The sequence below is a fragment of the Talpa europaea genome (genome assembly GCF_964194135.1).
Source record: "Talpa europaea genome assembly, chromosome: 15".
Taxonomy (NCBI): Eukaryota; Metazoa; Chordata; class Mammalia; order Eulipotyphla; family Talpidae; genus Talpa; species Talpa europaea.
In genome coordinates this window covers 42,507,371-42,534,211 of record NC_140083.1, presented here as the reverse complement: position 1 = coordinate 42,534,211, position 26,841 = coordinate 42,507,371, and the positions used below count along the sequence as shown (strand labels likewise).

The 26,841-nt window shown below is 38.7% G+C and overlaps 1 protein-coding gene across 2 annotated transcripts in view; it reads right to left on the bottom strand.

The window, feature by feature from the left end:
- The window catches only part of NELL2 (neural EGFL like 2), a gene marked incomplete at its 3' end in the record, with an annotated part of 372,006 nt that overhangs the window by 164,581 nt on the left and 180,584 nt on the right, over positions 1-26,841 (bottom strand). The gene's annotated exons all lie outside the window — the stretch shown is intronic.

The following is a 26,841-nucleotide window of genomic DNA, read 5'->3' as shown; positions in this document are numbered from 1 at the left end:
CATAGTAATAATAATAATTTAATGGCAGTTTGATAATGATAACACCATCTGGAAAATAAAGTGAGGGCCCCAAACCTAGTCTTGGGGGCAAGACAAAACTTCCAAGAGGAAGTGCCAGCTAAGCACAGGAATAAAGGCGAGGCAGGCTTAGGCCAGCTAAGATGAGAAAGAAGAGAACTTTTCAAACAAGGAAACCACTTCCAAATGCTAGGGAGAGAATTCGATATACTTAAAGACCAGAAAACATTTTATGTGGCTAATGAACTAGCAGGAGCTATTCTGTGTGGAGATCTTGTGAATCTTGTGACAGTTTGGCGTTATCCTATGTTCAGTGGGAATGTACTGAAGTTTTGAGATCAATTTTTAATATATTTTTAAAGTTTTTTTTATTTTTGCATACAAGAACTGGGGTACAGGCCAGAGGTGTTGGGGGGATGAGAGGACTCACAGAGACAGAGTGGGGAGCAGGACAGGTGGATCTACTGAAATCCACTGCTGAAGGGAGCAGCAGGTGAGAGAGGAGAGGTCCGCTGCGCCATGTGGGTCCACTCCCTGGCTGGGGATCAAACTCAGGCCATAGGGTTGATAGCACTGAGACTCAAGCCCTAGGTCACCAGGGAGGCCAAAAATCAATTTTTTAATATATCACATGTACATATGTGAGTGATTTAAAAGATATGGTGTGCCCAATGAAAAGTTATTCTGAACTCTCAGCCACTCAGGTCTTCTATTCCTCATCCCTGAGACAATTACTGGTACCAATCTCTCAGGCAAGTTCCAGAGATACTCCACACCCATACAGTCATGTACGGCTTAACAGGGACACGTTCTGAGAAATGTCTTGTGTAGGAATTTGTTGTTGTGTGACTGTCACAGAGTGTTAAGCACAGAGATGGGATAGCCCACCACATACCTAGGCTACATGGTATAGACTATTGGAATCACCACTGTATTTGTGGCCCACTGGTGACCCAAACGTCCTTAAGTGAGGCAGGATGGTACCAGCACATACGGGGGAGCTGTGCTTCTCCTCTGAAGAGTGTTCAACAAAGGAAAGAGATGACGTGACATGACATGCTAAGCAAGATCTTTTAGCCAGAAAGTAGAGTGAGGAGCTAGGAGGAAGCTCACTTAGTAGCTAGCATCCTGCCATCTGTGAAAGTAGATTGTGGTTGAATTGCAGAAGTAGTGTGGCAAGCATTCATGTGCACATGTTCGCACATGCAGGCACATATATACATATATATGTTATTGATTGCACTCTGGGACTGACTGAATACCTATGGATGAGGGAGGAAAGTAATCAAGGATAACATCTTCCTGTCTTAATGGACAAACTGATACAGATACAGATACAGATACAGATACAGATACAGATACAGATACAGATACAGACACAGATACAGATACAGATACAGATACAGATGTGTATGAGAGAAAACGTAGGAGTGCAACTGAACTACAGAAGACTACAGTTTAGGCATGTTGAATTTGAGATGCTTATGGCATATCCAAGTAGAAACAGTTAATCAAAGTAGAGGCAGTTAAATGCCTCTTTAACAAGAGGAAATTGTGGGTCTAGAGTTCAGGCGAGAGCACTGGGCTGGATGGAGATCAGGAAGTAGGAGTCCTAAGCATAGAGAAGGCAGTCAATGTCACGGTGTACACATCACCAAAGGAGAGGGTGCAGCATGAGGAAAATAAAATTAAAATCGGTCTGGGGAACATCAACATTTAAGGGGCAAGTAAATAAATAAGGAGAGACTGAGAAAGACAACTCAAAGAGATAGCAGCAAACTAGAAGGGATAGGGTGGTTGAAATAGTTGTGAGCTATCACCTTTTTGACATCTCTGCTACTTTGGAGGAAATCTCCATCACCCAAAGTCAAAGTCACAACTTAAATTTTCAGTCTACCTGTTAGCTAGTATAAATGCTTACAAACCAAGATGTCAATCAGGGAGACACATGCAAATTCAAACATTCAATTCAAAAGAAACCCTGGGGCCTCCCCTGGTGACACAGCAGTTGAGCACTGGGCTGCGAAGTTGCCTGCAGCCTCTGCAGCACCGGTTTGATCCCCAGCCACCAGCCAGGGTCCGACATGGTGCGCAGACCTCTCCTGCCAAGCCCACAGCTCCCCTCAGCAGTGTATTTCATCGGTCTGCCTGTTCTGTTCCCGCTCTGGCTCTGGTGAATTCTCTCACCCTCCTGCACTTCTGACTGTACCCAGTGCTTGTATAAATAAATAAATAAATCTTTAAAGAGAGAGAGAGACCCTGTACCCCTATGTTTATAGCAGCACTATTTATAATAGGTAAAACCTGGAAACAACCCAAATGCCCAAAACCAGATGACTGGATCAAGAAAATCCAGTTATCTATGGAATACTATTCGGCAATCAAAAAAGATAAACTCATGCCATTTACAGCAACATGGATGGAACTAGGAATTATGCTCAGTGAAATAAGTCAGAAGGAAAAAGGAAAATATCGGATAGTTTCACTGATAGCAGGAATTTAGGGGAACCAAATAAGATATCAGGGGAAAAAGATAATAATACAAAATGCAACACAACAAAACAAAAACAGACAATTATAAACCAGAGACATCCTGCAGGGGAGGAGGAGGGAGAGGGATGAGAGGGAGGGAGGGAGGAGCACAGGGGACTGAGGTGATGGTGCAGGGTGCATTGGTTAAGGAAATTCTATGGGGACTGCACCTGAGGGGGGGAGCAAACATTGTTGAAAAATGAACAATGATGTAAAAAATATACAAAAAAATAAAAATAAATTAATTGTATATAATTAAAATTATAAAAAAGAAAACCAAAAAAAAAAAACAAAACCCAAAAGAGAACCTCATGGGCCTCCCTGGTGGTGCAAGGGGGCAAGGGGTTAGGCATCACACTGTGAGGCTGTCCACAGCCTCTGCAGTGCAAATTCGATCCCCAGCTGGCCAGGGAGCTACCCACATGCGCAGCAGACCTCTCTTGTCTCTCCTCAGCAGTGGATTTCAGTCTGCCTGTTCTGTTCCCCACTCTGTCTCTGGTGAATCCTCTCACCCCCCGCACCTCTGGCCTGTACCCCAGCTCTTGTATGCATAAATATTTTTTTTAAAAAAGAGAGAACCTCATGACCAAGTCAGATTATGCACTCTTTTAGCAAACATGGTAGAAAATGCATTTAGTGAAAAAGGCTTAGGCTAAGTGACAGCAGTGCCAAAGCTTCCAGAATTCAGCCCTGAGTGTCTTCAGTGAAAAGTATGCAATATTTGCATGTGTTGTGGTGTTAACGCCAAGAAGCAGAGTTAGTAGGATTTGTAGCCAGGTGTGACAGGTATTATCTTGGTTGAATGTCATCTAAACATGCCCTCCTACATACCTACATATATTTTGAGTCACCTATTCTTAATAAATTCACTTTCTGCTTAAAGTGCAGAAAATGTTTGAAACTTTGTTTGCAACTCTGATCCCTAATCGATATAATGTAGGATCATGAAGACAGGGTAAATAAGTGTTTGCAGGAAGGAGTGATTAAAAGAATTAATGGTGGCCTAGAGGTCAAGCAAGGTATTTAATGGAACATGTCTGATGTAACAATATAGAAGTTATCAGTGAACTTGGTGAGAGTAATTTTGAGGGGATCTGGAATGAAAAATTTAGACTGACCTGGGTAAAGGAGAGCATCTGACATGAAGAAATAAGACACTGAGACTGGACAATATCTTTAAGAAATGTGGCAATAAAGGGGAAGAAGGTGGGCCTCCTCGGTGGCGCAGCGGTTGAACGCTGGGCTGCAAAGCTGCCCACAGCCTTTGCAGCGCGGGTTCGATCCCCGGCCGCCAGCAAGAGTCCCACATGGTGCGCAGACCTCTCCTGCTGCCCACTGCACCCCTCAGCAGTGTGCTTTGTCAGTCTGCCTGTTCTGTTCCTGCTCTGGCTCTGGTGAAGTCTCTCAGCCTCCCATGCTTCTGACTGTACCCAGTGCTTGTATAAGTAAATAAATAAATCTTTAAAAAAAAAAATAAAGGGGAAGAAGGGCAATGATGTAAAAGCCAGAAGAGGATATTGGGATAAGGCAGGAACTTGTACATATTTAAATGCTGGTGGGAAGAAGCAAAGAAAGAGAAAGACGTTGAAAACTGAGTTTAAGGGTCTATGGGATGGAGAAAGTCTCTTTTGAAGGCAGGGGATGAGATTCAGTATTCAGATGGACTCATTAGTCCTAGGAGAAGAGATAGTTGTTCCACCATGATTAGGTAGAAGGCAGAGGGATGGATGTGAAGCACATGGGTTTATGTAATAGTAGCAGAAGCATGAGGCTATCACTGCTCCTGTTTTGTTTGTTGGTAAAGACATTATCTGCTGAGCTATCACTGCCATGGCCTGAGTTCCATCCCCAGCCAGGGAGCTGACCCACATGGCACAGCAGGCCTCTCCTATCTCACCCACTGCTCCCCTCAGTGGTGGATTTCACTGGATCTGCCTGTTCTGCTACCCACTCTATCTCTGGTGAATTCTCTCACCCCACACACCTCTGGCCTATACCCCAGTTCTTCACACACACACACACACACACACACACACAAGATGTTATCTGTTGAGGATAAGAGAATGGGTAACAGAGACAAAAGTTTTCAAAAAATTTTTGGGCATTTGGGTTGTTTCCTTATCTTACCTCTTGTAAATAGTGCCGCAATAAACACATGGTGCAGGTATCCTTTTGAATTAATGTTGGGATACTACTCAGCCGTCAAAAAACATAAACTCATGCCACTTGCAGTCACATGGATGGAGCTGGAAGGGATGATGTTCAGTGAAATAAGCCAAAAGGTAAAAGAAAAATATCAGATGGTTTCACTTAGAGAAGAAATATAGGGAAACCAAATAAGGAATCAGGAAAAAACAAATAATAGTACATAAAAAAAACAAAATTAACAGGCAACTAAAAATCAGACATTCTGCAGGGGAGGAAGAGGGATCAAAACAGGGGAGGAAAAAGCACAAGGGACTATGGTGATGGTGCACAGGTGACATGGTGGTGGGAGAGGAGAATGTAAACATTGTACAAAAATGAACAATGATGTAAAATACATATAAATAAGTTAATTAATTAAACAATAAAAAAGTTTTCAAAGAATGGTGAAAGTCTGAAATGGCTATTGTAAGAAATGACACAAACTGGGCTGAGATGCAAAGTAAAAATCTCAGGCAGAACATAGCACCCAGTTCGTGTTGGCAACCATGTTAGAAAACAAAAGTTTCATTCTTTTTAAAAAATAATTATTCACTTTTGTACAATATTTGCTTACTCCTTTCAGGTGTAGTACCCATAAAATTCCCACCACCAATTCACCCATGCATCATCACCATAGTCCCTTGTACTCTTCCCTTTCTTGTTTTGATCCCTCTCCCTTCCCCCTCCTCTGCAGAATGTCTCTGATTTATGCCTGTTTTGTTTTTTTATTATTATTTTTTTTCCTGATCCCTTGTTTGGTTCCCCTAAGTCCCCTACAAATGACATCATCCAATATTTTCCTTTTTCCTTCTGGCTTATTTTACTAAGCATATGGAAAGTTGAGTGAAGGTTCCTCAAACAACTAAAATTGGAGCTACCATATGACCCATCAATTCCACTCCTAGGAATCTACCCACAGAACACAAAGAGTTTCATTCTTAGCAAGATACAAATTGTTGCCCATTCAGCATTACTAGATCATTCTAAACATTACATCAGGGCTTTCATGAAAGATATGGAGCCCCTCCAATTTTCAATTACTTGTTTATACATAAACCCCATTGACTGAATTGTATCGCTAAATTTCACATTCTTAATCAATGTTTAATAGGAAGTATGACCTCATACAACTCAGTATAAACAAATAAGTATCTTCTACAATTTCAGTCCCATTTCTTCACTATTACATTCCAGTTAAAGGATATGAAAAATTGTTAAAAGTCAATTCTGGAGCACATTCTTCATATTAAAGAAACATTACTTGCAGGAAATTTAAAATGGAATAAAAGCATTTTTATTGAGATACCTCTGACACATAAAATTATATTAGCTTCAGGTATATGACAAAATGATTTTCTACAATAAGTTTAGTAACCATCTGTTATCATACATAGTTAAAAATTTTCTTGTAATGAGAACATTTAAGATTTACTCATTAACCAACTTTCAAATGTGTCATGTAGTATTATTAACTATAGTCCCTATGCTGTACTTATTTTATTCCATGACTTACTTATTTTATCACTGGAAGTCTGTAGCTTTTGACCCCCCAGTTTTGCCCACCTCTACACCCACAACCCTCTGGCACCTTCAATCTATTTCTATATCTGGTAGGCCACAAAACAAGTCAATACATTTATGAAGATTGAATCATATCAACCATCTTTTCCAACTCTAATGGTATGAAACTAGAAATCACTTATAAGATGAAAACTAGATAAATCACAAATATGTGGATATTACAAAATGTTACTAAATAGGCAATGGGTCAACAGAGACATCAAAGAAGAAACCCCAAAATACAGTGAGACAAAGAAAAGATGCTTTTTAAAGTAAAAATGAAAATCTTATGTATTGTTAAGATTCCAGGGATCTAATTTAACATCATACCAATGAATAAGAGATGAAATTTAGAACTATCAAGTTCTTGCCTCTTTACCCATAGTTCATGTTTGTTTAATGTGCCACCTATTTCCTAAGTATCCCTTGTATCCTAAGCATCCCTATTTCCCAAGTATCCCAAGGTTATTTTTTGCTCATGTCATTTGTCCAACTAGTCCAAATGCTTCTCCATCATGTGACTTAAATTGCTCACACTTCTCTGTCATATTCACTTAACTTGTGCCTGACAGCTTCCCACAATCCATAGCTATCATCCCCTAAAAAAAATTATTCCTGAATTTTTAATATCAATAATGAAACAAGTTTATTCTAATATTTGTTGATTTGGCTATGTCATCTCTTTTACAGTCACAGCATCACATTTTTTGACAACATATCCTAAACATCATCACCGTGTAACAGGATGATCCCCAGGGAAAGGGGAGGTTCCAGCTTCCCTGCCCCACCCAAGGGATGGTGGAGCTGAGCAGGGAGGAGGAGACACTAGAGATGGGACTGGGAGAATGGAGGAGGAAGAGCAAGATGGGGGCCTGCAGGAGGCATGTGGAGCAGAGAGACATGTGAAAAAGTGTGTTTACTTCTCAGCCTTGAACTTATACCAGGGACTTGGGGGACATTGAAGGAAAGACTTGAAACAGACGTGGGTGAGAAACCCATGGAAAATTGAAAATGGCAGCCCTTATCTTGATTATGATTTTGCTCTTTTCCTTCCAGATTTGCCTGGCCCCTTCTGCCTCTTTGTTGTGGGTCCCCAGTAGGAGGTGCCTTAGACTTGTGACAGGCTTTCAGGCCTCAGTGGTCCTGATTTGGGCCAACCCTCTTTGGCTGGGCATATACCCATGAGGGGATGGGTTCCTTTGGGTGTTTCATATGAAAATTATTTATCTATTCTTTCCCTTCTCTTCTTGCTATCGCATACTAATTATATTAAAGTTCCCTCCCACTGAAGATCTTACACACTGGAGTATGTTTTTCCTTAATGTGAGGGATGGTAGAACTCATTTAGAGCAGGCAGGTTTGGGGTCTCAGGGTGCCCTTCACCCTGCCCTGTAACACCAGGACCATTGAATCAAAGGTAGATTTATTTTGCTGTACAGTCCTTATATATTTCCAGCTACATTGCTTCCCTCCATTAATCAGGCTCAGACTTCTACCTCCTTTCTCTAAACCTATCTCCAGATGTCCTTGATGCATATGATAATCTTATTTTATATAGCAGTTATTCTTTTTAAAAGCTAATTTAAAGAACTGTAAAAGGAATGCTAATAGTTGTGTTTTACTTCAAAGTAGTATTTGTTAATTGACTTCAGCACTATTCACAAATATGATTACAACATATTTGGATTTCTTGGAAGGCAAAACAGAGGTAGCATTCATAATTTAATGTCTAAATTATACCTCAACTTAAACTTCATGAAGTTACAAAAAGTTTCTCCATCAATTAATTTTTTTTATTTATTTATACAAGCACTGGGTACAGTCAGAAGCGCGGGAGGGTGAGAGAATTCACCAGAGCCAGAGTGGGGAACAGAATAGGCGGACTGATGAAATACACCACTGAGGGAAGCAGCGGGCGCGGCTGGAGAGGTCTGTCGCACCATGTGGGACCCTCACCAGTGGCCGGGGATCAAACAGGCACTGCAGAGGCTGTGGGCAGCTTTGCAGCCCAGCACTCAACTGCTGCACCACCAGGGGAGGCCCCATCAATTAAATTTTAAAAATTGTTTATATATGCCACTTCAAATGGGTTCTTTTAAAAGGGAGGTGGCTTAGTTTTTAAGTATTTTTTATGTATCTAAAATTAATGAAATGCTGCTTCATATAAGACACCACCTGCAATTGAATTAAAATGAATTGTTAACTCTAAGCAGACATCTTCTCCCATTAATAAATAGGTACATGCATATGTAATTAGGAAGTATTTTAGCCTGCTACTCATTACAGAAAAATAACATGAATTTCCATGGTTACATTTAAAGTCTTATCACATAATTTGCAAAATGAGGACAAATTATACATACTGTAAAAACTGGCTAGAATATTCTTCAGCTAGGAAAGGAATTTGGCATAGCTTGGCTTGATGATGGAAATAATCTATGATAACCTTGTTGCTGAAGAACTAAAGATGTCTTTAGAATTGCTTAAAATATAAGAAAATTTGAGCAAATTCTGAGAGTATTGTTGTCTGACACTTCCAATAAACTAATGGTGTCCCATTTTGGTTCCAAAAAAGAAATCTCTGTGCGTGAACTGACTGACACACGAGCAGTGACAAATGTGTGAAAAAACAGAAGCTTAATGACAAACTTTTACTGAAGACTTATTTTTCTGGAAGACTTTTTCACATCCTTAATCTTATTTTACCTTGGTTCCCCTAACAACCTTATAAGACAAATTCTTTCTATTGAATCAATGAGGAGACAGAGTCTCTGCTAATAAATAGCAGAGGTAAGAATTAAATCCACATTTTCTAACCCAGTGTACTTCCCATAACAATTTCCATAATTTCAGTATGTCAAAAATGGGCATATTTTATTTGATGCATATAAACATTTTACATTATCAGCATTTAATTTTCAGCATTGACATAGTGGACTAGTAAAAGGTTGACAATTATACGTAGCTGCTTAACATTAGTAGGTGGTAGGTATTTCTATCAAAGGTAAGCCTTCTGGTGAGAACAATGTGTCAAACAAACCTAAAATCTTATCAGAATTCAATAATGCCACAGGCTATGGATAGGACTGCCTTGGCTGCTAATGAATGTGGGGCTCCCTTTCAGTATCTACCAGATTGCTTCTGCACGTACCCAGAAGGTTCCTACGGACTCAGGGATATGTTAATGCATACTTACAATCAGTGCTCCCTTCATGCTCCCTGAGCATCCTCTGGACTTTTCCCAAGATCTCCCAGCCCCTGCCAAAGACAGCACATCATACCCCTACATCCTTTCTTGGGGCCCTTTAAAAGAAGCTCCCATCCCCAGCACTACAAAACTCTTGAGGCACTTCCGTCTTCCAATAGCATGTTCAAAGCTACTCAAAAATGGGGGAAAAAATGTTCTTTCTCATATTGCTTCATTCTTTGAGATCCAGGCCCTATAGTAGTCTTAGATTCCGAATATAAGTCTAGCCCCTCCTCACCATAGCATTCTGTCTCTCCTGCCATTCAGTATTAAAACCAGCTAGTTCAGGGATTCTAGGGGTTGAGTATCAGAGCTATCACCACTGCAGCCTGAGTTTGATCCCTGGCCAAGGAGCTGACCCACATAGGGTGCAGCAGACCTCTCCAGTCTTGCCCACTGCTCCCTTTAGCAGTGGATTTCAGTAGCTCCACCTGTTCTGCTCCCCACTCTGTCTCTGGTGAATCCTCTCACCTCCCCACCCCACCCCCACCCTGGCTTATACCACAGTTCTTTTATGCAAAGAAAAATAAATAATTTTTTTTAAAAAAAACAGGTAGTTTAAAAGGTCAAGCAGCCCTTACATACTTGTACATACACATTTTTTCACTCACTATAAAACCAAAATACATCAAGATAATCAAATAATATAACAGATGTTGGTGACTGGGGTAACACTCAAATATAGTCATGTTCTTGTTGTTTACTCAGGTTAAACTAATGGTTCTCCACTGAAAGTAACTGCCTTTCAGGGAAATTAGACAATGTCTGGATACATTTTTGTTTAAACATTCGGTAGGGGGGAACATCATAGGTGTGCTAATAGCATTCAACAGGTAGAGGTCAGAGATGCTGTAAACACCCTGCAATCAATAAAGAATTATCACAATAAAGAATTATCCAGTCCAAATGTCAATAGTGCCACGATTGAGAAACCCTAGTTTAAATTAAAAACACTGTGACACACAGAATATGTGACTCCACAGATTCAACAATTCATCTTTCTAGGCAAGCATATTTAATGAGACTTAATAACAATTTTTAAAAATCCATTCTTAGAAGAACATCAAAATAGAATTGGCCTATAAAGTCCATTCTGACCTTTAATGGGCATGAAAATCACCAGGAAGCTTGTAAAAATGCAGATTTTTAAGACCCAACTCTGACCTACTAAGCAGAATTAAGGTTGTATCTAAAATTCTGCATTTTTAACATACTCCTCAGGTGATTTTGATGCAATTTGAACCATACTCTGAGAAACCAGAATGAGGAAACCAAATTGAATGCTGATAAAAATAAACTAATATTGGGAAATATAAATAAAATTCATCTCCAGTTCAGAACCTGGCTGAAAAACACTGAATAGCTACCAAAATGTTAAGATGATGAAAACATAAACTCTGTGCCTTAAACCAGTGCTCTTCAAATTTACATATGTGTACAAATCACCTGCAGATCTTATGAACATATAGATTCTTATTTATCAGGTCTGATATAAAGGGTGAGATTCTACAATTCTAACCAGCTACCAGGTGAAGGCCCATATTATGCCTTGAGAACAAAGTTTTAATAGCTAAGTATGGCGTACTGAGACCTTAAAAAAACAGTTTCCGAAAGAGTATAAAGACAGGACTACCTATCTTAGCTAAGCATACAATCATGAATCCCAATCCTTATTTTCATCTGTATTTGGAAAATGGGTACAAACATTAAATGCTACCCCATTAGAAAGTCAGCTCCATGAAAGTAAGAGTTTCATCAGTTTTACTCATGTCTAGATGACCCATATGACTGGCATTCACTCAATGCCTGGCAAGTAGTATCTGCTCAACAAATACAGCAGGTGAATGAATGCTGAACAAAGAGTCTCTACATGAAAGCTAATGATTGAGATCAACAATAAATCAGAATCCCAAGAAGGTCTTCCTTGTAGTCTAGGGGTTAAGGTTCAGTGCTATCACCCCTACAATTTGAGTTCAATTCCTGGCCAGGGAGCTGACCCCCATGGGGCACAGCAGACCCCTCCTGTCTCACCCAATGCTCCCATCAGCAGTGGATTTCAGATAATCCTGTTCTGCTCCCTACTCTATCTCTGGTGAATCCTCTCATACTTCCACATCTCTGGTCTACACCTCAGTTCTTCTATGCAAAAAAAAAAAAAAAAAAGAGCCTATTGATGCACCTCAGAGAAAGTTCTTAACCCTTATTGTTCATGTTCTTTACCCTACATAATATCATGACTTCTTGACTGAATTTATTATTTCCTCTCTATGCATTACCCAAAGTGATCATGAGCTATGATCAACTAATATATGAGTATTTTCTAGAAAAAAATGCATACTTTGGAGGGGAAAAGACAGTTAATCATGACAGTCATATATCTATAATGTGCTGTTTCAAAAGAATTGTAAATATGGGTAGCACTGACTTCTCAACTTCCTTTTCGTAAGAAACTATGCATAAGAGGAAATTCAAAGAAATTTGATTTTAAAATTTAGAAGTCTTCCCACCATATCATAGGATTCCCTGACTTCAAGGAAAAAATGCCCTTTCCTCTGATTTGAGTATCTTAATGGTGCTCAAGTTAACAAATAAATGGAAATTGTTTATGAGTCAGAGAAAGTAGAAGTATGGCAGAGAGTAAATGATGAATGTCTACAGAAGATCTGCTAGTGCAAATTTAAATTTAGCTATAAATTTATAGCTCAATAAAAATCTTCAGAACGTTTGCTCCAAAACTCTTCAATTAGAAAAGGAATGATTCCATGAAAACAAAATAAAACCATATTCAGCAATTAAGCTATGGAAACAACCCAAATGCCCAAAAATAGATGACTGGATCAAGAAGATGTGGTACATATACATGGTGTAATATTACTCAGCAATCAAAAAAAGATAAACTCATGCAATTCGCAGCAACATGGATGGAGTTGGAAGGGATCATGCTCAGCAAAATAAGCCAGAAAGAAAAAGAAAAATACTGGATGGTCTCACTCATATCATAGCAGGAATTTAGAAAACCTAAATAAAGGACCAGGAAAAAGACTAATTGCAATAAAGTAAAAATCAAAATCAACAAGCAACTACAGACCAGAGATACACTATAATTGGGGGCAGGGGGAGGAGAAGAGGGATTAGGGTCAGAAAAAGGGGGTGGGAATTGTATGGGGAATATAACCAAAATGAAAATGCATACATTATGCAAAAATGAAAAATGATGTAACAATTACATAAAATAAAATAATTCATAAAAAAAATAAAATAGGGCCTCTCCTGGTGGCGCAGTGGTTGAGCGCTGGGCTGCAAAGCTGCCCGCAGCCTCTGCAGCACCGGTTCAATCCTGGCCACCAGCAAGGGTCCCACATGGCGCGACAGACCTCTCCTGCCATGCCCGATGCTCCCTTCAGACTGATGAAATACAGTCTGCCTGTTCTGTTCTCCGCTCTGGCTCTGGTAAATTCTCTCACCCTCCCACACTTCTGACTGTACCCAGTGCTTATATAAATAAATTAAATTAAAAAATAAATAAATAAATAAATAAAATAATACTTAAAAAAAACATATTCAGCATTGTAAACATATTATGTAGCTATTTCTCAGACCTAAAGGCACTTTAATATTTCCATATATCATGTTAATGCCTATAGTTGTTTATTGTTTATGTTTCACCTAATTTGATGGGTAGATGATGCTATTAGGCCAATTCATAAAAAATGTCTTTGCTCTTCTCTCTCCTCTTTTTAAATTGATGATTGTGGTGGCAAATTTATATGCAACTTGACTATGCCATGGGATGACTAGACATTTGTCAAACATTATTCTGGGTGTGTCCGTGAGGTTGTTTTGAGTGAGATTAATATTTGATTGGGTAGCATGCTTAAAACCTGCCCTTTCTAATGTGGGCAGGCCTCATCCAATCAATTGAAGAATAAATAGAATAAGGGGCCTCCCTGGTGGCGCAGGGGTTAAAGTCTTCTCTGATTTTCATCCCCCGCCAGGAAGCTGACCCACATGGTACAGCAGACCTCTCCTGTGTCTCCTGCTGTTCCCCTCAGCAGTGGATTTCAGTAGATCCACCTGTTCTGCTCCCCACTCTGTCTCTGATGAATCTTCTCACCTACACCCCCATCTCTCACCTACACCATAGTTCTTGCATGCACAAGTTAACAAAAATAAATCTTTGAATAAAAGAATAAATAAAATAAAAATGCTGAGCAAGAGGAAACATGACCTTCTGATGAAGTGAGCTGGGACAAGGGTCTTTGACTGCTCTTGGACTAGACCTGACACTATCGGCTCTCCTGGTTCTCAGCTTGGTGACAGCAGATATTGGGACATCTGGGCCTCTACAATCTTATACGTCAAAACCTTACAATGGAGAGAGATGGAAAGAGAGCAAGAGAGAGAGAAGGAAAGAGATCTTATTAGTTCTGTTTTCCCAGAGAACCCTTATTAATATAGTAATATAGTAACATGGACTTTTTTATTTGGGAAACTCTACCATAACACACCACAGAGAGTACATCATTAACCACAGTTTGAAAGCTGTAGTGTCTGCTAGAATTCCCTAATTAATCCCATAGGGCTTGGTCGTCTGGTTATGTATTCCTGTTCTGTTAGCAGGCCTTCCATTAGCTCGAGTGGGGACTTGTGGACTCAGAGCATCCAGTTCATTCTACCTCTTTCCCTTCATAGCTCTCAGAGTGCTCTGTATGGCCGTCACTCATTTTCCCTAAAAATCCTCTCATTGGGCTCCATATTCTAATAGTTAATGACATGCAGGTGTTAGCTATGTCAGGAATTCATCACAAAATGAGTAAGAGAAGGAAGTGGAAGAAAATAAAGAAGAAAGGAAAGAAAGGAGGGAGGGAGGAAGGAATTAAAAAGGAGAGTATATTTTTCCCATTGTCTTCCTGTGTGGAAATTATTTACTATCAGCTCAGCTACTATAGTTTTTCTAATGACAACGAGCTGCTTTCTGGAAGAACTACAGGTTTGGTTTTGTTTTCATTTCAGAAACATTTCATTTAAGTTCATTAACTAACTGCTTGAAAAATGTCTAAGTGAAAATGTGTATGCTACTCCTACCTAGACAAATAAGAAAGAAATTGGTGTCAATAATGCATTTAAAAGTACAAGCAAAAGACACAATTTGTAGATGGCTAAATTTGAACTCTGGGTTTACTCTTCGTTGTCTGGGTAAATGGTTTTAGGGAAATTATTTGATTTCCAAAATTCTCTCAACTACAAAACAAAAGATTTTGACTACATCATAAGATTGGTGGTAAAATTAGATACTGTATGTGAAAAGCATTTAAAACATTGCTAAAAAAACATGTGTTTGTTAGTAGTTGGCAGTGTGTGTTATTACAGCCCTATTGATAAACAATAGCAGGAAAAGAAACAAACAGGATAGAATAGAGAAATCACTTGCTTTATTAAGCATTATGTTCACATTCCTCTATATATGTGCCACAACTCCTGAAATATAGAACAAGAAAGAAGCTAGGAGAGGTGCCCTTAGTCAAATGAGTACATTAAGAAAACAGAAATGGAGTGGGAGGAAGCAGTGTTCCCTTTTATATTAAGTGTGAAAAAAACAGACATTTGAACTGGATGTCTAAATATAATCATTTGGTCTTGGTTGGAAGGCAGGCCTCGCTTAACACATGGCAAATGTTTCAAATGTTTATTAAGATTCCTAACTCAGCCTTCAACTTGCACTTATTAAGCGTCTTTTCAATGCCAGATATTTGATATTTTAAGTGAACTGATCTTCAGAGTGTGGAGAGGATTCAAATCTTAGGTAACTGCTTAGAGTGTTCAGTAAAAACAAAGGTGAAGATGAGAAAATTTCAGGCATATGTTATCACTTAATATGCAAGTCATATGCAGATCACCTAATTCTACAAATAATGAGGGTTCTAAATCAGTAAATTCCTCTTCTTGCACTACTCAAAATTACTTTTTAAAATTATATTGATGGAGGTAACACTGGTTTACAACACTGTGTGTCATTTGGGGGTATAGTTTTATTCTTCAGATCTAAGTTACCACACCTACCACCAAAGCACCTAAATCCTCCACCATGGTCCAGAGGGCCCCATCAAAGTAACATGTAAAAGTCAATTAAATATTAATTGCCAAAAATGAATGGCTTTATTTTAATTCATTTTTGTTTAATTTTTGTTTAATTTATTACTTTAAACACAACTTAAAGTAATCAAATCCCATTTTAGTATAATATCAATATAACAATTAAGACTTTCCATGCACAAACACCCATTCATGATAAAAGCCCTTGAAATTCTTGGGATACAAGGAACATACCTCAACATCATAAAGGCCATCTATGACAAGCCAACAGCCAGTATCATTCTCAATGGTGAAAAGCTGAAAGCAATTCCATTAAGATCTGGAACAAGACAAGGATGTCCACTCTCACCATTGCTTTTCAATATAATACTGGAAGTCCTAGCCAGGGCAATAAGACAAGAGAAAGACATCCAAGGAATCCAAATAGGAAAAGAAGAAGTCAAACTATCACTATTTGCAGACGATATGATATTATACATAGAGAACCCCAAAAACTCCACAGAAAAGCTAATTCAACTCATCAATCAGTTCAGTAAAGTGGCAGGATACAAAATCAACACGCAAAAGTCAGTAGCCTTCCTATACACAAACAATAGATCTGAAGAAGAAGAAATCAAAAAGACCATCCCTTTTGTTATTGAAACAAAAAAAATCAAATATTTGGGAATAAATCTAACAAAAGAGGTAAAGGACCTATACAAAGAAAACTATAAAACACTGTTAAAAGAAATAGAAGAAGACACAAAGAAATGGAGAGACATCCCCTGCTCATGGATTGGAAGAATAAACATTATTAAAATGGCCATCCTTCCAAAAGCAATATACAGATTCAATGCTATTCCAATCAAAATTTCAATGTCATTCTTCAAAGAAATAGAACAATTATTGATGAAATTCATATGGAATCACAAAAAACCCCGAATAGCCAAAGCTCTCCTGAAAAAAAAGAAGGGAATGGAGGCATCACACTCCCAGACTTCAAACTATACTACAAAGCCATAATCATCAAAACTGCATGGTATTGGAACAAGAACAGACATACAGACCAATGGAATCGAATAGAAAATCCAGAAATAAACTCACAGATTTATGGTCAACTAATCTTTGACAAAGGAGCAAAGAATATGCATTGGAGCAAAGAAAGTTTTTTCAATAAATGGTGCTGGGAAAACTGGGTCGCTACATGCAAAAGAATGAAGCTTGACCACCACCTCACACCATACACAAAAATCAACTCAAAATGGATTAAAGAACTAGACATAAGACCTGAAACCATAAAATATATAGAAGGAAATATAGGCGAAACACTACGTGATTTGCACATCAAAGACATCTTTACAGACACATCACCCAAAGCAGTGATAGTGAAGGCAAAGATAAACAGCTGGGACTACGTCAAATTAAAGAGCTTTTGCACAGCAAAAGAGACAATAACAAAAACAAAGAGAAACCCCACCAACTGGGAGAACATTTTTGCACCCAACACTAATGATAAAGGACTGATCACAAAAATCTGCAAAGAGCTGATGAGACTCAACAACAACAAAGAAAATAATCCAGTCAAAAAATGGGCAGAAGAGCTTAAAAGAAACTTCTCTGAAGAGGAAATGCAAATGGCCAACAGGCATATGAAAAAATGTTCAACATCACTTGTCATCAGGGAAATGCAAATCAAAACTACCATGAGATACCATCTTACACCAGTGAGAATGGCACATATTAAAAAAACCAGCAACAACAAATGTTGGCGAGGGTGTGAAGAAAAAGGAACTCTTCTGCACTGTTGGTGGGAGTGCAAACTGGTCCAACCACTATGGAAAGCTGTGTGGAGATTTCTGGACCTACTAAACATAGAGCTTCCATATGATCCAGCAATTCCACTCCTAGGTATTTACCCAAAGGACACAGAAACATCAATTCCAAAGAACACCTGCACCCCTATGTTTATAGCAGCACTGTTTACAATAGCTAAGCTTTGGAAACAACCCAAATGCCCAAAAATAGATGACTGGATCAAGAAGATGTGGTACATATATACCATGGAATATTACTCAGCATTCAAAAAAGATAAACACATGCAATTTGCAGCAACATGGATGGCGCTGGAAGGGATCATGCTCAGCGAAATAAGCCAAAAAGAAAAATACCGGATGGTCTCACTCATAGCAGGAATCTAGAAAACTTAAATAAGGGACCAGGAAAATGAATAACTATAAGAAAGTGAAAATCAAAATCAACAAAAAACTATGAACTAGAGACACTTTTAGGGGGGCGGGGGCGGGAGGGGAGGGATTGGGGTCAGAATGGGGGGGCTGCAATTGTATGGGGAATATAACAATAAAATTTATAAAAAAAAAAAAAGACTTTCCATGCACAACAAAAATACAATAAGTAAGTTCTCTGCTTGTCCTAAATCATTATTTAGTGATGAAGAGGTCAAAGAATGCTCATCTGTTCAGCATATCTAAGTGTTTCAAGCCATCAACAAACAAAAAATTTTTAAATTCTACCTTGTCTCAGCCCTGGGACACAGGAACTTTCCTGGCCACCCATGACTATTCAGGTGCTTCTCTTTTTCCCCTTTTTCTAATAAACCTGTCCTGTTTTGTACATTTATAATGTAAAAAAAAAAATCTACTACATTGCCTTTATTTTAGTTTGATAGAATGCAAGGAAAAGAAGCAGTTTAGGACCACAGGACACAAATTATAGGTGGTAGAAATGTATACAGATATATCTGTGAATTCACTAAAAGATAATCTAGCATGTGATAAAGTATATTATTACAACTAGATAATTGGGTATAAGCCAGTATGGAACAAAGTACTAATTTTTCACTCAGATAAAATATAAAAAATCTATGTGCACTTAATTCATCAATAAAATATTCAAATATAAAAATATAAAAAAAAGTCCAGAGGATGATTAAATTATGGACAGTTATTCCAAAAAGTAAAAGATACTTCTGTCATTCTGTATTTGTTTGCTAGGGCTACCTAATAAAGCACCATAAGCTCACAGCTTAAGCAACAAGAATTACTGGCTTACAATTTTTTTTTTAATTTTTAAAATTTCTTTTTGTGTAGAAGAACTGGGGTATAGGCTAGAGGTGTGGGGGGTGAGAGGATTCAACAAAGACAGAGTGGGGAGCAGAGCAGGCAGACTGACTAAAATATACTGCTAAGAGGAGCAGAAGGTGAGACAGGAGAGGTCTGCTGCACCATGTGGCCCAGTTCACAAATTCTGTAGGCTAGAAGTCCAAATCAAAGTGTTGGACGGTTGGCCTCTTCTGAGGACTATGAGGAACAATTTGTTCCATATTCCTTGCTCCTGGTACTTTGCTGGCCTCTTTGGTGTTCCTTGATTTGTAAACATACAACCCAATTTCTGCCTTCATAGTTACATGACACACGTGTGTTATAATTTCCCCATTTTTTGTGATGGCAGCAGTCACACTGGAGTAGGGTTCTACCCTAACCAAGTAAGAGTTCATCTTAACTAGCTACATCTACAATGTCCCAAAGAAGATCACATTCTGAGATATTCAGCATTAGCACCGAATATATGAAGTTTGGAGGGATACAGTTCAATCCTATCACAAATGAATGATCATGAGCAAAGGAAATAATCAAGGAAGCTGAGGGTGTCCTGCAAAGTATTAATAAATCAACAGCTAGATAGGGCCAGGAGACAGAGAGCCTTGCAGCTTTGACAAGGAGTTCAAACTTGTCATGAGGAGCAACAAACAAGGCCCTGTGTACTGTCAGGGAGAAAAACAGGGTTTGGTAAACATTAATTTGAGGAAGGGGAGAGATGTAGGCACAAAATGACTGAATCAAAAGTGACATGAAATAAAAACTCCTGTTCAAAAAGAAAGATATTGAATGAATTCAAAAGAATCTGGCCCATCAAAAAGGAGTTACTCTTTTAGAGGGTTCAGGTTATAGCAAATGATTTCCTATATTCATGGCAATTTAAAATGTCTCACAAACTTACTTCAGAACTCATTAACAAGGCATCAATTATCAATTTCAGTAATTTTGCATGCAATGCAAATATATAAATGACTCATTTAGGCAGAACTGTTTTCCTGTTCTTAATCTGACACCAAAAACTTGGAGAGCAACAATGCCAGCAATTTTAAGGGGCTTGGGAATCAGGAACATCTTTCTTCATAATAATGCAATATTGGGCTGATATAACTGTAATCCCTGGAGGGTATTATGCACTGAAGAGCAAAATTTAACAAATGAGTGACTCCTGAAGACACAATGTAAAATAGAACGCCAAGACAGTCCTAATATAAGATTGAATCATGCTCTGTCAAGAAGGAAGATAGTCAAAACAGCAAAAGCTCCCACAAATTTGACTTTTAAATGAAGACATAGTAAAGAACCACTCTGGAAAATGCCATGTCCATCATAATTTACCACATCTTTTATAGATTAAATGTACTAACAAAAGACCAAGTAAAAAGGGGAGCATTAAAAAATTAGTAGGCATCAATAGAAAATGAAGAACATTGAATGGATAGAAAGAAATGTGTAATTTGTAAAAGAAATATATGGTAAACATATAGTTCAAAAGAAAGATAAAGTAAGTCAGTACACTCCCAAATATTTAGACCCTTTATATCTAAAAGTTGGACAAGTCATCCAATCATAGATTAGTCATTGTGTCCAAGGTTGAGATGAGTGATGGAGGTGAAACTTAAAAGAAAAAAAAGGGGTAGATAAGAAAGACCCTCCCTTAGTTCTTTCTCCTTAAGCTACTACTCTCTTTCTCCTTCCCTTGAAAATATCTGGAAGTTCTCTCCTCCAGCAGATCTGTTTGTTTCTTCTCACGCAGTTTTCAATGTATCCTAAACTGGATTTCAACATCACCTTCATGCTCTAATCACTATTGCCGATGTCCTCCATGTCACTGATATATTCCAATGCAAAGGACATCTTTCAGACTTCATCTTTCCTGAGCTCTCATAAACATTCTATTTTCTTCTTGAACCTTCTCTTTTCTTGGTTTCATTGGCATCCCTTCTGTTTTTTACATTTCAATCACAATTTTGCTGTCTTCGTGAAAATTATCTTTTGTATAAAATGCTTAAATATACTCTGTAATTCTTCCATTTCCTCAACTATCATTTATATGCCAAAATATCTCAAATTTTATAGCCAACTTAAACTTCTCTGAACTCCACATCCAGTATATTTCAGCTGGCTACTGAATTTAGAAGTACCATATTCTCACAATGTGGTTTACTTCTGTGAGGTACATGATGGTTTTTCTACCCAATCTGTTGTCCAGGGGAATCGTACCATCATCTGCCTGGTTTGCAGGTCAGAAACCTAATGAACAAACTTGATACCACTTTCCTTCTCACATACTATCACCAGGTAATCAACAGGACTGAGTTTATCTCATAAATGTTCTCAAGTTCCCCCACATCTACTTTTAGCACAAGACAACCTGTGTCCCTCACTGGCCTTTCCCCCTTTGAGTCAGCAACCAGCATGATTAATTTAAAATACAAATGGATAGAGAAGGACGGAGCAACATGGCGGTAAGGAGAGGCTGCGAGTAATCTCCCACTAAAAAAAGTTAATAGGGAGGAAAAGCAGCAGGTCCCAGTGAGAACTGGGACACGGAAGATAAGCGGACGACTCCAGCAAACTACCCAAAGAAGAAAGTTGCCATAAAAGAGGACTAGAAGGGAGGAAAGCGCAGAACCCTGCTCCCCTCCCCTACCCACAAAGTCGGCACTCTCCGACCAGCAGAGAGGAGGAAAACAACAAACTAAAACAACCAACAAGAACAAACTATGCATCAAGCGGGACTGGGAGTGGAAAGGAACTATTTCAGCCACCAAACCCCGTGAACTGGAGCTGTGGAGAACCCTGCAGGATTCGCCGCGGAGGTGAGCGAATGTCTCCAGGCGCCATTAGAGAACAACAGAGACTCTGGAGACCTGCACACAGCCCGTGGCAGGCCGGTAACCTTGCCGCAGAAAAGAGGCACGCTTGAAAAGCAAACGCGGATCCTGGCTACCCAGGTCCCCACGCCTAAAACCTAGGCTTCCAGGGAGAAGCACGGGGGCCCTCACTGAGGTGAAAGTCCCACACTGAGTAATCAGGAACCAGGCGCCCAGGCACTGGAGCTGGGTGCAAAAGGAACCATTCCTGTGGCCACTGAACTGGGCTACAGCCCGCGTCCTGGACCTGAGGGATTTAGAACTGAGACCCGGGGCACGAAATTTGGGGCGTGGGTTCTCCACGATGGTGGGGCACAGGCAGACACAGCACCCCAAAGCCATTGAGGAATACCCTACCATTCCTGCTCTGTTCCTCATCCCACGGGGGAAAAAACAGCCCCCCAAGGACAATAGGAGAGATCTCTGGCACCGCCTAGTGACCAGAAAAAAAAAGTCACTAATACCCCATAGAACAGGGAAATTTCTTCAGAAAAGACTGCTTGAAAAGGACTGAAGGCTCCGGAGGAGCCAGTGACCAGCTGGGAAGTTAGCCCATGCCAGACCCCATCCGACCAGCAGTCTGAGCCCACAGGGGGAGCGGGCACCAACGGCAGTGGCAGACAGGGCGCGCAAAAGAGTGTGCCTGAGACCAGATGCGCAGGGACAGCATCCCACATTGCCATTTTAGAACAGGAACATTTCTTCATTAAAGATTGCCTGAAACAAGCAGAAAGCTCCCTCAGAAGCCAGAGATGGCTCCTGGAGGAGCCAGAGGGGAGCAGAGAAGTTCACCCAAGATGCCAGCCAGTCCCAGCAACACAGTGTCCTAATGCATATGACAAATTAGAAAACAGACAGTAGGGAGTAGAAGAACCACATGCAACCTAACAACTCCTCAGGAAAAAAGCACACCAAAAAAGAAAACCACACCCCAGATTGCAACGACAATAAATTGGAAGAACTTCTCAGCCTTCCAGAAAGAGAATTTAAAATTGCCATGATTAAAAAAGTTACAGAACTCATAAAAGAAAACAACGATATAAGAAATATAATCAACGATCAGAAGAATGAAATTGAGTCCCTAAAGGGGAAAGCAAAAGAAACGCAGGAGATCAAAAAATTAATGGAGGAACTAAAGAACTCTGGGAAAAGCAATGAAAGCACAATAGATGAAATGGAAGAACGAATAAGTACTCTTGAAGACACAGAAACAAAAAGAACCAAAACATAAAAGGAAAGAGAAGTACGAAGGAAAAGACTGAAGAAAGACTTCGGGAACTATCTGACTCCAAGAGGAAAGGAAATATAAGAGTTATAGGAATTCCAGAAGGAGAGGAGAGAGATGTAGGAAGAGAGAAAATACTCCAGGAGATAATTGAAGAGAACTTCCCAAACGAGAAGAAGGAGCTGAAAATTGATATACAAGAAGAAAGAAGAACACCAAACTTCCATGACAAAAGGAAAAATACAGCAAGACACATAATAGAAAAGCTCCCAAGAATCCAGGACAAGGAAAAAATAATGAAGCTGACAAGAGGGAAGAAACAGATAACATTCAAAGGAAAACCAATCAGGCTGACATCAGACTTCTCTGAAGGAACACTACAGACAAGGAGAGAGTGGAGGGACATAGTCAACAGACTCCAAGAAAACAGATGCCAACAAGAATACTCTATCCCGCAAAGCTCTCCTTCATCTATGAAGAAAGACTAAGGACCTTCCCAGACAAACAGAAACTCTGGAATTTCATTGCAACTAAACCCCCACTCCAAAAAATACTACAAGGAATCCTAAAGCCAGAACCTTAGAGGAAAAAATAACAACGAAAGAAGGGCAAAAAAAAAAGTTATTAAAAGAATAAATAAATAAAATCAAAGGAAAGACAAACACAATGGCAAATACAGATGCTAACATATAAATATTAACTCTAAATGTAAATGGACTAAACTCTTCAATAAAATGACACAGTCGCAGGTTGGATTAAGAAACAAAACCCAACCTTTTGCTGTCTCCAGGAAACACATTTAGCTACAAAAGATAAAAATAGACTCAAAGTTATAGGATGGAAAACAATCCAGAAGCAAATGGACCAAAAAAGAAAGCAGGAGCAGCTATACTTATATCAGATAAAACAGATTACAAACTCAAAAAGATAAAAAGAGACCCCAAAGGTCACTACATATGATCAAGGGGAAAATACTTCAAGAAGAAATAACACTCATTAACAAATATTCACCAAACGAAGGATCACCAAAATATATCAGACAACTGTTGTCTTCTCTGAAAACAGACATCAGAGAAAACACATGCGTAGTGGGAGACTTCAACACACTACTATCAACAATGGATAGATCAACAAGACAAAAAAATAAGTAAATAAACTAAAGCTCTAAATAAGGACCTAGAGCATTTGGGCTTAACAGACATCTAAAGAACACTAAACCCCCAAAAAACGGAGTACACATTTTTCTCAAGTGCACACAGATCATTCGCCAGGATCGATCACATACTAGGTCACAAGACAAACATCAACAGATACACCAAGTTTGAAATCATACCAACCATCTTTTCTGACCATGAAGGCATCAAACTAGAAATAAACCATAAAAAGAAGGCAAGGAACTTTCCTACCTCATGGAGATTAAAAACCACACTACTGGAAGACCACTGGACTAATGAGGAGATCAAAGAAGAAATTAAAAAATTCTTTGAATTGAATGACAAGGAGGACACCAATATCCTAAATGTATGGGATGCAGCAAAAGCAGTAATAAGAGGAAAATATATAGCAATAGAAGCTCACATCAAGAAACAAGAAAGAACTCAAAGAAACAACCTAATCTCAAAGCTCAAAGATCTAGAAAAAGAACAACAAAAAACCCCAAAACCAGTAGAAAAAAAGAAATAATAAAAACCAAAGCAGAAATAAATGAAATTGAAACTGAAAAAACAATCCAAAAGATCAATGAAACCAAGAGCTGGTTCTTTGAAAAAAATCAATAAAATAGTCAAACCCTTAGCCTGGCTCACAAAGGAAAAAAAGGAGAAAGCACAAATAAACAGGATCATAAATGAAAGAGGAGAAATCACAACAGACACAGCAGAAATCAAAAGAATTATCAGTAACCACTGTGAACAGTAATATGGAAAAAAGTTCAACAATCTAGTGGAGATGGACAAATTCCTAAAACTCTACAATCACCCAAAGCTAGATAAAGAAGAAATAGAACACCTAAACAGACCAATTACAAGCAGCAAAATTGAAATGGTAATCAAAAACCTCCCCCAAAACAAAAGCCCAGGACCTGATGGATTTACAAATGAATTCTATCAAACATTCAGGGATGAATTGGTGCCTATCCTTCACAAACTCTTCCAAAAAATTGAGAAGGAAGGGACAATACCAAACACGTTCTATGAAGCCAACATTACACTAATACCAAAACCGAACAAGGACAACAGAAAAAAGGAAAACTACAGGCCAATCTCCCCAATGAACACTGATGCAAAAATCCTCAATAAAATTTTAGCTATCAGAATCCAACAATGTATCCATAAGATAATTTACCAGACCAAGCAGCATTCATGCCAGGGACACAAGGATGGTTTAACATCCGAAAATCAATCAACGTTATCCAACACATCAACAAAAAGAAATATAAAAACCATACGATAATATCAATCAAGGCTGAGAAAGCTTTTGACAAAGTACAACACCCATTCATGATAAAAGCCCTTGAAATTCTTGGGATACAAGGAACATACCTCAACATCATAAAGGCCATATATGACAAGCCAACAGCCAGTATCATTCTCAATGGTGAAAAGCTGAAAGCAATTCCATTAAGATCTGGAACAAGACAAGGATGTCCACTCTCACCACTGCTTTTCAATATAATGCTGGAAGTCCTAGCCAGAGTAATAAGACAAGAGAAAGACATACAAGTAATCCAAATAGGAAAAGAAGAAGTCAAACTATCACTATTTGCAGATGATATGATAATACACATAGAGAACCCCAAAAACTCCACGGAAAAACTAATTCAACTCATCAATCAGTTCAGTAAAGTGGCAGGATACAAAATCAACACACAAAAGTCAGTAGCCTTCCTATACACAAACAATAGATGTGAAGAAGAAGAAATTAAAAAAAACCATCCCTTTTATTATCGAAACAAAAAAAATCAAATATTTGGGAAAACATCTAACAAAAGAGGTAAAGGACCTATACAAAGAAAACTATAAAACACTGTTAAAAGAAATAGAAGAAGACACAAAGAAATGGAAAGACATCCCCTGCTCATGGATTGGAAGAATAAACATTATTAAAATGGCCATCCTACCAAAAGCAATATACAGATTCAATGCTATTCCAATCAAAATTTCAATCTCATTCTTCAAAGAAATAGAACAATTATTGATGAAATTCATATAGAATCACCAAAAACCCCGAATAGCCAAAGCTCTCCTGAAAAAAACAGAAGGGAATGGAGGCATCACACTCCCAGACTTCAAACTATACTACAAAGCCATAATCATCAAAACTGCATGGTATTGGAACAAGAACAGACATACAGACCAAAGGAATCGAATAGAAAATCCAGAAATAAACCCACAGATTTATGGTCAACTAATCTTTGACAAAGGAGCAAAGAATATGCATTGGAGCAAAGAAAGTTTGTTCAATAAATGGTGCTGGGAAAACTGGGTCACTACATGCAAAAGAATGAAGCTTGTACACTACCTCACACCATACACAAAAATCAACTCAAAATGGATTAAAGAACTAGACACAAGACCTGAAACCATAAAATACATAGAAGGAAATATAGGCAAAACACTACGGGATATGCACATCAAAGACATCTTTACAGACACATCACCCAAAGCAGTGATAGTGAAGGCAAAGATAAACAGCTGGGACTACAGCAAATTAAAGAGCTTCTGCACAGCAAAAGAGACAACAACAAAAACAAAGAGAAACCCCACAGACTGGGAGAACATTTTTGAACACAACACTAATGATAAAGGACTGATCACAAAAATCTGCAAAGAGCTGATGAGGCTCAACAACAACAAATCAAATAATCCTGTCAAAAAATGGGCAGAAGAGCTAAAAAGAAACTTCTCTGAAGAGGAAATGCAAATGGCCAACAGGCATATGAAAAACTGTTCAACATCACTTGTCATCAGGGAAATGCAAATCAAAACTACCATGAGATACCATCTTACACCA